The 17,163-nt window shown below is 35.4% G+C and overlaps 1 protein-coding gene across 2 annotated transcripts in view; it reads left to right on the top strand.

Annotated features, from left to right (window-relative positions):
* The window catches only part of PKIA (cAMP-dependent protein kinase inhibitor alpha), a 94,839-nt gene that overhangs the window by 53,428 nt on the left and 24,248 nt on the right, over positions 1 to 17,163 (top strand). The window contains exon 2 of one of the 2 annotated variants that reach the window (XM_027064341.2): positions 4,779 to 4,908. The exons of the other annotated variant lie outside the window; for it this stretch is intronic. The gene's annotated coding sequence lies outside the window, so the exon portion shown is untranslated. The remainder of the gene's footprint in view (positions 1 to 4,778; positions 4,909 to 17,163) is intronic. 2 annotated transcript variants of the gene reach the window in all.

The raw sequence follows: 17,163 nt of genomic DNA, 5'->3' as shown, positions 1-17,163 counted from the left end.
AAAAAAAGAGCTAACACTCGGGGCACATGGTGGCTCAGTCGATTAAGTGTCTTACTTTGGCTCAGGTCATGATAAAATGTTTTGTGGGTTTGAGCCTCATGTGGGCTCTGTGCTGACAGCTCAGAGCCTGGAGCCTGCTCTTGATTCTGTGCCTCCCTCTCTTTCTGCTCCTTCCCCACTCATGCTCTGTCTCTCTCTGTCTCTCTCTCTCAAAAATAAATGTTAAAAAAAAAAGAGCTAACATTCATATTACCAAAGTCCCAGAATGAAACGAGAGCAAGTAGGACTGACAGAGTATTCAAAGAAATAATGACTAAAAAGTACCCAAATTTGTAAAAGACATAAACCTGAAGATTCAAGAATCTGAGAAACTCCAAATAGGATAAACACAAAGATATCCTTGCCAAGACACATCATAATTAAACTTAGAAAAAATAAAGACAAAAAAATCTTGAAAGCAGACAAGGAGAAACAATGTACTACTTACAGAGAAACATCAGTTCCAATGACAGAACATTTCTTTAATATTTTTTTAATGTTTTATTTATTCTTTTTTTTCAATATATGAAGTTTATTGTCAAATTGGTTTCCATACAACACCCAGTGCTCATCCCAAAAGATGCCCTCCTCAATGCCCATCACCCACCCTCGCCTCCCTCCCACCCCCCATCAACCCTCAGTTTGTTCTCAGTTTTTAAGAGTCTCTTATGCTTTGGCTCTCTCCCACTCTAACCTCTTTTTTTTTTCCTTCCCCTCCCCCCATGGGTTTCTGTTAAGTTTCTCAGGATCCACATAAGAGTGAAACCCTATGGTATCTGTCTTTCTCTGTATGGCTTATTTCACCTAGCATCACACTCTCCAGTTCCATCCATGTTGCTACAAAGGGCCATATTTCATTCTTTCTCATTGCCCTGTAGTAGTCCATTGTGTATATAAACCACAATTTCTTTATCCATTCATCAGTTGATGGACATTTAGGCTCTTTCCATAATTTGGCTATTGTTGAGAGTGCTGCTATAAACATTGGGGTACAAGTGCCCCTATGCATCAGTACTCCTGTATCCCTTGGGTAAATTCCTAGCAGTGCTACTGCTGGGTCATAGGGTACATCTATTTTTAATTTTTTGAGGAACCTCCACACTGTTTTCCAGAGTGGCTGCACTAGTTTGCATTCCCACCAACAGTGCAAGAGGGTTCCCATTTCTCCACATCCTCTCCAGCATCTGTAGTCTCCTGATTTGTTCATTTTGGCCACTCTGGCATGAGGTGTTATCTGAGTGTGGTTTTGATTTGTATTTCCCTGATGAAGAGCGACGTTGAGCATCTTTTCATGTGCCTGTTGGCCATCCGGATGTCTTATTTAGAGAAGTGTCTATTCATGTTTTCTGCCCATTTCTTCACTGGGTTATTTGTTTTTTGGGTGTGGAGTTTGGTGAGCCCTTTATAGATTTTGGATACTAGCCCTTTGTCCGATATGTCATTTGCAAATATCTTTTCCCATTCCGTTGGTTGCCTTTTAGTTTTGTTGGTTGTTTTCTTTGCTGTGCAGAAGCTTTTTATCTTCATAAGATCCCAGTGATTCATTTTTGCTTTTAATTCCTTTGCCTTTGGGGATGTGTCAAGTAAGAAATTGCTACGGCTGAGGTAAGAGAGGTCTTTTCCTGCTTTCTCCTCTAGGGTTTTGATGGTTTCCTGTCTCACATTCAGGTCCTTTATCCATTTTGAGTTTATTTTTGTGAATGGTGTGAGAAAGTGGTCTAGTTTCAATCTTCTGCATGTTGCTGTCCAGTTCTCCCAGCACCATTTGTTAAAGAGACTGTCTTTTTTCCATTGGATATTCTTTCCTGCTTTGTCAAAGATTAGTTGGCCATACGTTTGTGGGTCTAGTTCTGGGGTTTCTATTCTATTCCATTGGTCTATGTGTCTGTTTTTGTGCCAATGTTTTATTTATTCTTAAGAGAGAGAGGAGAGAGAACGTGAGCAGGGGAGGGACAGAGTGAGAGAGGGACACAGAATCTGAAGCAGGCTGCAGGGTCTGAGCTGTCAGCACAGAGCCTGATGCAGAGCTTGAACTCAATGAGCCATGAGATCATGACCTGAGCTGAAGTCGGATGCTTAACTGACAGAGCCACCCAGGCGCCCCCAGAATATTTCTAATCTGAAGCTTGGAGCGAGAACATTGTCATAATATTTTTCAAGTACTGAAAGAAATGTCAGTCACAAATTCAGAAATTCTATATTTACTTTCTTGTTTGACTTATATCAATGGACTACTAACTAATCTTTCTATATCCAGAATTGCCATCACCCTTCCCCAAAAATCCAGCCACTGAAAGAAAACACAGGCAAATTTTTCTTACAGAAACTTCTGATTATGTTATGAAAATCAACTTTTCTCTCTCTTCTAACTTTAACTTTCCAGTTAAAATCCTTCAGTGCATTTACCTCTTGCTTAGGATAAAATCTTGCATTCTACCTGTATTAGTCTATTTGCACTGCTATAACAAAATACTACAGAGTGGGTGGCTTATGAACAATGGAATTATTGTTCTGGAGTCTGGAAGTCCAAAATCAGGGCAGCGTGGCTGGGTGAGGGTCCTTTTGTGGGTCACAAATTTGTCATTGTATTAAGTGGCAGAAAGTGGTAGGGAGCTCAGTGGGGTCTCTTTTACCAAATCACTAATCCCATTCAAGAGGGCTCCACCCTCATGACCTAATCACCTCCCAAAGGCCCCACCAACTAATACCATTACATTTGGGGATTAGGATTTCAATGCATGAATTTGGGGAGAACACAAACATTCATACCATGGCACTACTACATGGACCATTCGTGATCTGGTTTCTAACTCTTTCTCCATGTTCTTATTATACTCCAGTGAGTATACTGATTGTATATGTAATTCCTTTCTAGCCTAATCCTTAACTATTCTTTTTCTTGCTACCATGAATTTCTCTCCTCTTTGTCTCAAAAATCACTCCTCATTCATGTTACATATCCATCTCACATAGTGCCTTCTACAATAAGCCCTGCTGATACTCACATACCACTGTCCACAGCATGAATTATGGTCCTGCTATGTCTTCCTATAACATGCTGTAATAATTTATGTTATAATTATGGATTTACTTATCTGGGTGTCCTAATACATTGCATTCCAGATGGTAAGATAATGCTTTTAATAATGGTAACACTGGTGTCTAGTATACCTATGGCATATTTTAGGTGTTCGGTAAATGCTTGTTGAATGATCAACTTGAAATCTTAATCATTCACTTGTTAAATATCTATCAAAAACACCCAGTTTTCCAAAAAGATTGGGGACTTGAGATCTTAGACTTGATTTAATAATGGAAATTGTTGATCTATTAGTGCTTAAATGCCTGAAAGTAAAACCATTAACCCAAGAACTTAAGGTTTTCCACTTGGACTTTCAAGCTAGTCATTAATATCCCCATCCCCACTGTACCAGATGCTGTCGGTGCTGCCCAGCACTCATCATCGCAGTAACGACTGATAGAATCATGCTATCACCTGCAATTATCTACCCTGTACAGGCCAGAAGTACCCAAGAGTTGATGTATGTGGGTGCAGCTTTCAACCAACGACAGTTTCTCACCCACTACTGGGGTAACTGAATCACACTCTGTGGTCTCACAGAACTCCCCTGAAGGACTGACAGCAGTTCTCCCCAGGAGTAATCTGTTCGGTAAAGCACCACTACTGGCCTCCTCCCATGCCTCTATTCTCAGTTCCCACTCTACTTCTGGGTTTCCTGGGACTGCCTCCCAGATAAACAGTTTGCATTCAAATTCTCTTCAAGTTCTGCTTCTAAGGGAATTCAGTCTCAAACAATTTATAGCCTCGTAATGGTTCACTAGTCCTTGCAGAGTCTCACTGTAAAAGTATCAAGGCGCGGCACATTATGTGTCACTCTTCCTAGATCCTGTTATAAACAGATAGGAAAGAACGTAACTTTGAAGAGAAAAATAATTTATATGAGAATGGTCAATGGATAAAGGGAAGGTAAGTAAGATAGTGCCATTTGTTTTCCATTAATGATGCTTTGGAATTTATCAGCAGATGATCTGTAACAGGTGTGACTATAATTTGTGGAGATTGCTTCCTCAACTACTCAGAAAACTGCTATTATTATTTTGGAAGCACAGCTTTAGGACTTTATTGCTTCACTTGTAGTCAGCCTTTCCTTTTACCCTAATATCTCTTTTTCTAAATCACTGACTAGCATTCAACAGATTTATTCTCTCCCCATCTCCCCATCCCAAGAAAAGACACATCCTTGTGCTACCCAGAGACATTCACACTCTTATGTATCCATCAGTGCTTGAAAAGAGGAGCTCATGGTGCATGTGTGCAGTGAATATTATACATTAAAGGTCTCTGTGAAATATACTTCTCTAAGTTCCTATGTTTATGAATAATTTAATCAAATTAATAGTTTACTAAAGATCTAGATGAAGACTGAAGAAAGGAAGTAAATTTTACAGAAACAGAAAACTTGCCTTTTTTGCCTTTTGTGTTGTAATGATCAAAGGATAACGGGGCTTTCTTTTTGCTTGGCTTGAAGGCAAAATACAACCTAAACCCTTGTCATATTCACTTCTGAGTTAGCAAACTTATAAACTGGATATAAACTTATAACGTAGAAGTTTATACTGCTTAGGAACCCTACATTTGGACATTTACTTAAAATTTTAAAAAACTGAGATCTCTAAGTAAAAATAAATGTCCCTTTCTCTTGCTGTCTCCATTTTAGTTTCCTGAGTTTCTGGAAGGCCTGGTTTCCCCAAAGGAGCAGTTTCTGATAGAAGTCTGAAAGTCTGACCCAAGGGGAAAAAAAAATCAAGTATAGCCAATGAATTAAGGACAAGAAGGTTTCCAATCAGGTAGGAACACTTAGTCTCACACTCAACCACCTCAGAAAAAGTATGCTGATGGCTGGATAAGACATGACTATTTGGAAAACGATGGATATATAACATACAAGGAAGTTGTTTGCAATTCCCTATGGTGTTTATCAGAGAGTACCTTGGAGGGAAATGAATACAATAACAGTATGATGCTTTTTTCCATTTTTAGCTCACTGTTGCCTAGTACATATAGTGATCTTGGTGACTGGTTTAATCCTAGGAGGTTAGTCATGTGGAGCAGCAGATTAATCTTTTTGTTACTTTCTCCTAAGACAAATCATATTCTAGGTTGTCTTCATGACCTTTTAGTTGCTTATCAAAATTAAGGGCTATGATGACAACAAGTCTAAGTAAGGAAGAGCTGCAGTCAATGGTGTGAAGGTTCTTGTTGGGGCACACTTAGTTTTGGTCTTGGCAAAAAGTGAGTGTACATAGGGAGTTAAAAGGGAGGAAAATGGGGCATGGGAATTTACCTATGCATGTCAAAACTGCACTAACCACTTTATTTTTCATTAGCAATTTCAGATAAAACCTTAAAGCAAAATTAATAAAGATATCTCATTGTATGGCAAGAGAAAAGACAGTAGTGACATCAAAATCAGGGCCTATCTATCTCATTCGCAGTTAGATTCAGCGTTTACCATATCACCTGGTCTGTACTCAGTACTCAATATAAGACCCATGTTGAATGACTTATGGATGAATGAATGAGAAAAGTTAATGTGTTAGAAAATTTGTTTTATCCTTATATTTCCTTGTGTGTCGACTTCTGTATTTTCAGGATCCAGCACTGTAACTGACACTTTGAATGTAAGCAATAAAATTTGTTGCAAGAATGGATCAGTCCCCATGATTCTAAGGATAATTATAAGACCAAGACAGACCCCATATTGCGAAAATCTATGACAAAAGTATCCATTAGTTGAAAGTCTAGATCTCACACTACTGATATAGCTGAAGAATTTATCTAGTTTTTTTTTTTTGAGTATAGTTGACACATTTGTTGTATAGTTGTAACATTTGTAATGTCACATTCGTTTTAGGTGTACAACATAATGAATCAACATCTCTCACCTATGCTCATCACAAGTGTAGCTATCGTCAGTCAGCATATAACACTATTACAATATCATTGATGATATTCCCCATGCTGTGCTTTTTATTCCTGTCTTACTCATTTTATAACTGGCAGCCCATATCTCCACTCCCCTTCACGCATTTTGCCCATTCTCCTACTCCCATTCCCTCTGGCAGCTGTCAGTTTGTTCTTTGTATTTGTAGTTTTGATTCTTTTTATTTCTTATTTATTCATTTGTTTTTGTTTTTTAGATTCCATATATGAGTGAAATCATAGGGTATTTGTCTTTCTCAACCTGATTTATTTTACTTAATACTACCATCTAGGTTCATCCATTTTGTCTCAAATGGCATGATCTTATCCTTTTTGATGATTGTGTAATATTCCTGTGCATATACGTGTGTGTGTGTGCGCGCGCGCACGTGCGTGTGCGTGCGCATGTGTGTGTGTATACCACATCTTTCTTATTCATTTGTCTGTTGATGGATACTTAAGTTGCTTCCATAGTTTGGTATTGTAAATAATGCTGCAACAAACATAGGGTGCATATCTTTTCAAATTAGTGTGTGTTTTTTTGTTGTTTTTTTTTTAGGTAAATACCCAGTAGTGGAATTATTAGATCATATGGTATTTCTCCATATTGTTTTCCATAGTAGCTGTACCAATTTATATTACCACCAACACTGAACAAGGGTTCCTTTTTTTCCACATACTCTCACCAACATTTGTTATTTCTTGTCTTTGATTTTAGTTATTCTGACAGGTGTAAGGTGACAACTCATTGTGGTTTTGATTTACATTTCCCTGAGGATTATGACATTGAGCATCTTTTCATACATCTGTTGGCCATCTGTATGTCTTCTTTGGAAAAAATGTCTATTTAGTTCTCTGCCCATTTTTGATTGGACTGGCTTTTTTTTTTTTTTTTTTTTTTGGTATTGGGTTGTACAAGTTCTTTATATATTTTGGATATTGACCCCTTATTGGGTATATAATTTGCAACCATCTTCTCCCATTCAGTACACTGCCTGTTTGTTTTGTTGATGGTTTCCTTCACCATGCAAAAGCTTTTTATTTTGATGTAGTTCCAACAGTTTATTTTTGCTTTTGTTCCCTTCCCTTAGGAAACATACCTAGAAAAGTGCTGCTGCTGCTGTGGATGTCAATGAAATTACTGCCTATGCTCTCTTCTAGGATTTTTATGGTTTCAGATCTCATATTTAGGTCTGTAATCCATTTTGAGTTGATTTGTGTGTATAGTATAAGAAAGTGGTCCAGTTTTATTCTTTTGCATGTAGCTCTTCAGTGTTCTCAGCATTGTTTACTGAAGAGACTTTTTTCCCATTGTATATTCTTGCCTCCTTTGTCATAGATTAATGGACCAAACAATTGTGGGTTTATTTTTGGGCTCTTTCTTCTGTTCTATTGATCTTTAGGTCTATTTTTGTGCCAGTACCATACTGTTTTGATTACTACAGCTTTGTAGAGAATTTATTTAGTTTTAATTATTTACATATCAACCCATTACATTAGACATATTATTAAATGACTCAATTATGGATAGAATATCCCCTGATAAGCTTCTGTGCCATATGATTTGCAAAACATGATTTCTGGAGCATTTTTATAATGACAAAGATAAGGGCAATTTCAGAATCATTAACTTCTAAAATTGGTATTTATATTTTTCCACAGGTAGGTAGGACAGCCACAGTACTGCATGAGTGGCTATTTCTCTATAATCTGCTGTTGCTATCTTCTGCATTTCCAAGAGACAAAAGTCATTTCATTAAAGAAAGAAATGTAAATTTTAGCATAATGAAGCTTCCACCAAACCACATGTACTCTCTCTCTCAGATATGAAGAGGAAGTAACCATCTAAAATACCACCTTGGAACTCATTGCAAAATAAGAGGAAATCCACTCATATTTAATTATTTTATTCTTTAATTGATATATGATATTCTGATATACTTATTAATAAAATCTAAGTTGCTAATGGGGAAATAGCTTTGTAATGCTTTTGTATTTATATGTATTTATCAATAATGTATGATATTACCTCCCCCACTCCATCTTTTTTCTGTATTCTCTTGAGGCAGGAGATGTAGTTATCAGTTGTTTTTAACAATCCTAGGCAGCCACAGGACTAGTATCACTTAATTAATGACAATAAATTATCCCAAAGTAGGATGTCTTTATATGGAAAATAAAGCCCTCATGTGAAGAGGGAAAACTTTCATAGCTGAAAGATTTCAACTGTAAAAGATTAACTACTAAATATGTATGTTGCGTCAAAGTAGATTCCCTTTTCTATAATTAATGACTAAGGGTTACCTTTGATAGAGGATTTTAATATTTTAAATGCTATTATATAATAATTAATACATGCAAAAGAAAATATTCAAATACATTAAGTTATGAGGTATAATAATAAACTCCTGCAAACACACCACTAAAATTGAGAACTGGAATCAAACTGCTGAATCATTTTGTTCTACCCTTGTCCCACCTTCCAGTTTTCACCAGAGAAATAACTCTGATTTTGGCTTTATGTTCAACATTCACTTAATTTTTATGTATTTTTTTACTATATATATGATTTTGCTTATTTTTGATTTTTATAAAATTGATTTCACAGTTTATATAGTCTTCTGTGCTTGCTTTTTTTCACTCAACATTATGTTTCTAAGGTTCATCCTTGCGTGTTGTATTAGTGTTCATTAATTTTCACCACCGTATTTCATTGTAAATGTAAGAAAATGTGCTTATTTATTACTCTATTGATGATATTTGGGTTGTTTTGGACATATTATGAACACTGCTTCCATGAACATTTATTTTATGTTTCCTGGTACACATGTGCAAGACTTATTTTAACCATATTTAAGTAAAAGTAGAGTTGCTAAGTCATAAGGAATTATATATTCAACTTTAAAGAAAATGACAAAATGTTTTCCCAAGTTATGGAATCAATTGGAAGTCCTTTTGTTCTATATCTCATAGGTTAGAATGGCCAATCTCCTTGGTATAAAATCTCATTTGGTCTTAGTATTAGTCTCCTAGTGTTGCCCTAACAAAATACCGCTGATGGGTGGCTTAAAAAACAGAAATTTCAGTCTTCACAGTTGTGCAAGTTTGAAGTGCAGTAAAAAGGTGTTGGTAGGTTTGGTTTCTCCTGAGTCCTCTTTCTTTGGCTTGCAGATGACTATTACCTTCTCGCTGTGTCCTCACTTGACCATTTTTACTGTATATGTGCCTTCCTCTTCTCATAAGGACACCAGTCAGATTAGGTCCTCTGTTATGATTCCTTTTAATCATAATTACCTTTTAAAAGGCACTATTTTCAAATACAGCCACAATGGGAGTTTGGACTTTGAATATGAATTTTAGGGACTACAATTCCATCTAAAACAGTTTTAATTTGTGCTTCCTTAATTACCAGTAGGTTTAGAATCCTTTCATTTGTTTGTTACTATGTTTCCTGTTCTGTGATATTCCAGAGAATATCTTTGGTCCATTTTTGTATTATCCTTTTCTTATTAGCTTCTTTTTATTCTTTAAATACAAATTAATAATCCTTTATCAACTATACATGGTACAAATAGGTTATGTCTTCTCACTTTTTTGATCTTGTGATAAACTGCAGCTCTTAATTTGAATGAAATCAAATTTAACTTTTAGGTTAGTGCCTTTTTGTCTTAAAATATCCTTTCCTAGCTTGATGTTACACAGATATAGCAGATTTTCTTCTAAAATTCATTTTTATTTTTTGTTTATTCTGTATTCAAGCCATTAATTCATCTAGAATGTATTTGTATGCATTATCCAATTTCTTTGTTTCCTGATGAATAACTAAGTTTCCCAGGACTGTTTACAAAATAGTCCATCCTTATCTGAATAATCTGTAGTGACTTCTCTGTGATATGTCAGATTTCCAAATACTGTATATTATAGTCTGAACTCCTTATTTTGTTCCATGAGTCTATTTGATTACCCTGAAACAACACCACACTGTCTTAATATAGGCTTATAATAATCTTCATATCTGTTGAGTAAATCCTTCCATGTTAATGTTCTTTAGGTGTTTCTGAGCTATTCTTGGCCATTTGACCACTCATAAAAATTTCAGAATTAGCAGCTCCCCAAAGCTCTGTTAAGTATTTTGATTCAAACTGTATTGAATATATAAATGAAGTTGGGGAGAATTTATATCATTATGATGAGTCTTTCTATCAATAAACAAGGTGTATCTCTCCATTTATTTAGGACTTCATTAATATCTTTCAATAGGCTTTATTATTTTCTCCACAAATGTCTTGCACATCTTTATTTGGGTTTATTCCTAAGGAACTTTAAATTTTAAATGATTTTTAAGAACTCTGTTTCTGGCTTATAGAAATGCAACAGGTTTTTGCATCTTAAGCTTATATCTAACCATCTTGCTAGTACTGCTTATTAATAAAAGAAGATTTTCTTAGCAAAGAGAAATAAATGTAAAATTTGTTAATGTAATTAATAAATATAATTAATAAATGTAATTTTTAAAATTTTAGGTCAGCTCTGGTCAATAGATTTTTCTGTGATTATGGAAATGTTCTTAGTGTTATTCAACAGTATAGCCTTTAGTTGCACATGTTTTTAAAATTTAAATGTAAATTAAACTCAACAAAATTAAGATTTCAGTTCCTGATTCAAACTAGTGCACATTCCAAGTACTCAATCGCCACATGTGGGTAATGCATATCATACTGGACAGCGTAACTCTAGATAATCAGACTGTGGAGTCATGCAGTCCCAGGATTTTTTCAGTGGCATAGTGAGGTCTTCTATGTGACAATTATTCTTGTTATTAAAAAGAAAAGTCACTTAAACTAACCATCCATCCCTAACTTTTTAAAATAATCCCACGTAGCTTTCACCATCCATGATTTTTCTTTAATTTTATTTATTTTGAGAGAGAGAGAAAGAGAGAGACAGAGAGTGTGTGAGTGAGTTGGAGAGGGGCAGAGAGAGAGGGAGAGAGAGAATCCCAAGCTGACTCTGCACTGTCAGCACAGAGCCCAATGCGGGGCTCAAACTCAAAAACTGTGAGATCATAACCTGAGCCAAAATCAAGAGTCCAAGGCTTAACCAACTGAGCCATCAAGGCACCCCCTTTCACAAATATTTTGAATCTTATTTATATTTTACATAACCTACTTCTTTAATTAAGTGTTTACTGTCCTAAAGTAGCACATACCACAGTATCAAAAGTTCCCTTCACTACTGGTAAACTATGCTTGAATGAAGAAGCCCTTGTTCCACTACCTTGTTGGTCTTTCTTATAATCACATATTAATCTGTATCAGCCTTCATATTCAAAATCCACCTTCAAAATTATCGACTATTCCCATGATATCTTTATTTCATTCAGCTAGTATTATGCCCTTCTAAGGGTAGTTTCAATTATTTTCTCCTAAAAATCTCATATTTATCCATGTGGAAATACGTCTCCTACTTTTTCTTACCCTATTCTGAGTTCTTTCTGTAAATGAATCCTCATGAGATTTATTTCCTCTGACTTTAATTACTTAATATTTTCTAAAAAACTTAAAATATTCTGGTAAGCTCCTTTTTAAAAATTATTTATATATTTTAAATAATGTGTTATGATAAGAAATTATACTTGGTAACCAAAAAAACCTGAGTCCTAGTCTTTACCTATAAAAATGAAATAAATGCATTCAAGTAAGTCATTTTATATATAAGATTTGTTCTGATTCTAAAATCATAATGGTTATTTAGAAAATTCTGTTTGAAATATGAAGAGATTCAAAATCTATAACACTCTTGAATTCTACAAAAAATCTATAAAAAATGTAGGGATTTCCCCCTTTTCCCATAAATTTGATGTATAAATTATAATTCTTCATCCCTCACCTATAGCATACTATAGCTGCAGTAGACACAAAGACAAAATATGTATAAATATGGTGCACTAATTTTTAAAATGGATACTTTTGTTTAAAAATTTTAAAATTGTTTGAAATTGTTAAAATTTTAAAAATTACCTAATTTTTCACAACTTTTCCATTCCCCATGACACTGCAATCAATCGTGAACTATTTGCTTTTCTGTTTGTTAAAGCTCATTTTACAATATCAAGCATTAATTTATCCTTAACATAGGAAATTTTGGAAAATGAGCTTTCATAATTTCTAGTATTACATACTCTCCTAGATTTCCTCCTTTCTCACTTGTCATTCCTTACCAGTATACTCTGGTCATGACTCCATCCTCAGTGTCTAACTTAAGAATGCCCTAACCTTCATTCCCTCTTCACTCTCCATCTACACTCACTACTCATGAGTTTTAAACTGGTCCCATCACTTTAATGGGTAGATGACTGTGGTTCCCAGATTCATACTTCTAACCCTAACCACTCATCCAAGCTCAAGACTCGTTATTTCAGTTTCCCACTACCTCCACTCTCTGCAGAGTAGACATTTCAAAGTCAGCAGATAAAACTAAATATTTTCTTCTGATTCACCCCTTCCACTCCAGTTCTTCCTGGCTTCATAACTCATCCAGTTTTTCAGACCAAAAATATTGGAATCATCCTTAAAATCTCATTTCCCCACAATTCCCACATCCAGTCCATGAGAAATTCATGCCAGGTCTAACAGGAAAATATATTCTGAATCTACCTACCTCTCACCATCTTCAACTCACTCCAAGACACCATTGCTTGTCTTATCTAATGCAATAAGCAGCCTCTTCCACGGTCTCCTGGCTTTTTCTCTTGCCCCAACCCTTATAGTCTATTATTCAGTACAATAGCCAGACCAATCTTAAAAAACATAAATCAGATCACATTATTTCTAAAAACCCATTTCCATCACTCTTAGAGTAAAAATTAAGCTGCTGTACATTTCCTACATGCATTCAATGTTTCTTCATTTATAATACTATCCTCTCACACACTTTCCTTCAGGATTTTTCTTTTTGTAATGGTTTTCCCAGGATCAGGGCCTTTGCATTTGCCACTCCCTAAAATCTGGAAAATCTGTAAGATTCCTCCAAACAAGATCTTGGAAGGCACTTATATTTCACTCTGTGGAGACGTTTTGTAGAAGATATTTTTGCATAAGATAGATATATTTTACTTTGGAGACTATTCATATATCTATCAATGTCTAAGTTGGTTAAATAGCAAATGTGAACTAACAGAGCTAAAACAAAATTGTTATAGTTAGTAAGACCTATGTGTTTTAAACAGTGAGCTTTAAAGAATTATAGACATGTGAGGTACACCGTAGTCTCAGTATTTAATGTGTAAGAATCAGCTGAGATGTTTCCCAAATATCCATTACCCTCTACAGAGATGCTGAGCGGGAAATTAGGACAGGATCCAAGAACCTGAATTTTAACAAGTACCTCAACTGATTCTGTTGCAAATTGCAGACAGCCTTTTGAGAGACACCGAGCTGGTGTATTTTCTTAGATACATGGAGACCAGACATGATTACCAATGATCGTACAACTCACTAATGAGATGCAACTGTGACTCACCAAACAGATGAACTTAAAACCTAAGTGATAAAAGAAGAAGAGGATCCAATAAGAACCAATATAGATGCTATCACAAGCTAGGAGTTTTGCAAATCCATTCATAGAAATGGACTGGTAGTTAACAGTAAAATAGCACTATATATACGTGTGTTGTTGTGTATTAAAATATATTTTTGTTACATATTTTTTTGCTATAAAATTATGTGTACATGTGTGTCATAGATATAGCTAAAGGATATAGATATGTAAAAATATGTAATCTAGGTTCAGTTCTTCAGCTGATACTTCATAATGTCTTTATAATTCTCTGAATAAAGAACCTCTTCAAATATTGTTTAGGGAAGAAAAATACTTGTCTATTTCTTTTCTCATCCACTTCTTTATCCCTTCCCTTCTTGAACAATTTAGTCCAGAAGCTATTAGATGAGATCAAGTTAGCCTTTGTTGGTGTGGGGATGGTGGGCATGCAGGGAACCACAGTGCTTTGGCATTGTGTCTCAGAGCCTGAAAAGGGTGAAAAGTATGTCTGCAAAAGTGTGGAGTGTTGAAGTCTGATTGGCATGAGAAGGACATCCTTATGAAGAAGTGGTCATGGCAACCACTCAATACAGATAGTCATAACTTGTACTAGGTGAGGAAAATGTATGGGATGGGAGAATGTCAGCTATAAGAATGTGTTTAACAGGGAGATTGATCCAATAAGTAAGGATATTAAGGATACAGTAATCAATGTTTCTCATTATCTGAGGAAGGTGTTAAAATAGGAAAAGGACGGAAACTAGAATGAACTTTGTGGTGTTAAATGAGGATCAAGGATATTAATGTGAACTCATGATTTTCAATACACAGAGAAATAAACACAGATATAATGTGAATGTGTACATGAACATATAAATGTTTATGAATATATTTTTTCATATGTGTGTACGTATATATGTACATAAATGCTCTAGTTCTGTCTGTTTGAAGTACCTGGGGCTGCTGCTTGCCAATAGCAATGAGCACACCTAGTGTCCAGATCTTTGATTCAAATTACAGGCCTCCAACTGAAGGAACTATAGCTTTTTGGAGAAATGACTGATTCCAAAGCTAGGGCACAGAAAATATAAAATGACTGTAGACCATATTATGGGTTCAAGAAATAAGGAAGATATTAAAGAATAATGGTGAGGAACACCTGGATGACTCAGTCAATTCAGCATCCAGCTTGGCTCAGGTCATGATCTCACAGCTCATGAGTTCAAGTCCTGCATCTAGCTGTGTGCTGACAGCTTGGAACCTGCAGGCTACTTCGGATTCTGTGTCTCCCTCTCTCTCTGTCCCTCCCCCCCCCCACTCTCTCTCTCTCAAAAAATAAATAAATATTAAAAAAAAAAGAAAAAAAAAAGAACGGCGAAACACCCAAAGACATATACACCAAATTGAAGGGGTTCCCACAGGGCAAATCTTGAACAATCTAAGTCTCAAAATAAATAATGATAGAAACAAATTATAGTCCATTGAATAAAATAGGGACTCTATGAGTTCATACTGATGTAAATAATTAAATTTAATAAATTATGTTTGATGAGAAACAGGATATTTACATACTCACAAAGTACCTTACCATAAAACTTATGAATGAGGGAAAGAAAAAATAACGTTATAGTGAAGACTGGGTGACACCCCTCAACCAAATACATAAAATTAATATCCTAGTAAGGGTATAAATTAAAAGTTTGCCAAAATTGTTTGATAGGATGCACTAAGAATAGAGATTTACTACTGTGATATTCCTTCCAACTATATATATCCTAAATTTAATCATGAGACAAATACAAACAGCTAAATCCCACAAAATATCTGGGTCTGTAATCTTTAAAAGTTTCAAAGTTATGAAGGTCAGCATGAGAAAATTTTCCAGATTAAAAAACTAAAGAGATAGGATAACTTAACGCAACATGTGGACTTGGAATTGATTCTGTTATTTTGTAGGAAATGACTGGGATAGTCAACAAAACTTAAAAGGGGTCTGAAAATTAGATAGCACGGTAGTAATGTGTCATGTTAATTTCTTGATTTTGATTTTCATGATTATACTTGGATATATGTTTGTAGGAAATCTTAAAGTCTTTGAGGGTGACAGTGCATTATGTTGGCAACTTACTCTCAAATGGGTTGGGTGATGAATTATTTTCATTGTCATTTCAACTTTTCTGTTAGTTTTGAGATTATTAAAAAAAATTACAAAGATAAAGGAAAAGATTTCTGAATCAAGTAATCCTCCTCCTGCTGGCAACTAGCATAGTTAAAACTTTACAATGATAGTCTGCTTCTCAGTCTACATGTGCTAATTACTCTTACTAGCACTATATACTTCTGTTGGTTGTATCACTTTCCATTTGAGGTTTCTGGGTTTTTTTCCTAATGATGTTTTTTTTTTCTTTTGTTTTTTGCTCTATCAAATATCTATGCAATATCTATGAATCTGGTAAAGTCTTCTCTGTATTAAAATAAAATCAATATGATACATAAGAATGAAAATAGGTTCTTGAAGAAATTTATAAATTCCTACCTGCATTCAAATTGGAGTAAATTGGCCTGCAATTCATAAACAAAACAAAACACTATAAGGAACACTTGGACTCAGGAACTCAAAACGGTTGCACGTGTTTATCCTGTAAGATGTCTATAATGAAACAGCAGGATAAAGACTGTCTGTCCAAACCGAAATACAACCTTTTAAATCACGTTTCAGGTCAGACCATGGAACAGCAGGCCAATTCAGTAAAAAAACTGAAATAATTCTTGTTTTCAACAATGTACTAAGTCAGCATTTGGAATAATGAAAAACTTACCTTTGACTCTAAGAAAACTGGACAGTCATTAGTTAAAGCAAATGTGTTGTCCTACTGGCCTACACCTGGCTAAAAATAGTAGTAAGGCTTGAGAACACCCGGGGACACTCAACAGACTCTCTAAATATAGCCTTTCCTTTCTCTAAAAGCTTTTAGAAGTATACTATCTTTTGTAAAAACTTGGCCTTTATAAAGGACACATGGACACTAAGGTCGGTGGCTTTTAGGCCTAGAAAAGCTTTGAAGTATTTTCTCAGTTTGGGAACCCACATTTTGGAGTCATGTAAACTGAAGCCCAAGAAATTCAGTATTTTGCCTAGCATCAAATGGTAAATAAGTAATAATGATGGCACTCAAACCTCTGTCTTCTAAATCCACTGAACATGGATGGCAGGTAGTAGTTTGAAATACCTGCTTATCGGGGCGCCTGGGTGGCTCAGTCAGTTGGGCGTCCGACTTCAGCTCAGGTCATGACCTCGCGGTCCGTGGGTTCAAGCCCCACATGGGGCTCTGGGCTGAGAGCTCGGAGCCAGGAGCCTGTTTCGGATTCTGTGTCTCCCTCTCTCTGACCCTCCTCTGCTCATGCTCTGTCTCTCTCTGTCTCAAAAATAAATAAATGTTAAAAAAAAAAAAAAGAAATACCTGCTTATTTTCATCACCCTCAACAACACATTCTTTCTATGCCTTATCCCTCTTACTTCTTTAAGTGGGTTGACAACAATCTGTAAAATTTAGCTATACTAAATTTTTAAAATTTTTCTA

Source organism: Acinonyx jubatus, chromosome F2 (genome assembly GCF_027475565.1).
Source record: "Acinonyx jubatus isolate Ajub_Pintada_27869175 chromosome F2, VMU_Ajub_asm_v1.0, whole genome shotgun sequence".
NCBI lineage: Eukaryota > Metazoa > Chordata > Mammalia > Carnivora > Felidae > Acinonyx > Acinonyx jubatus.
The sequence above is the reverse complement of the archived record's forward strand: the minus strand, read 5'-3'. Positions and strand labels throughout refer to the sequence as shown.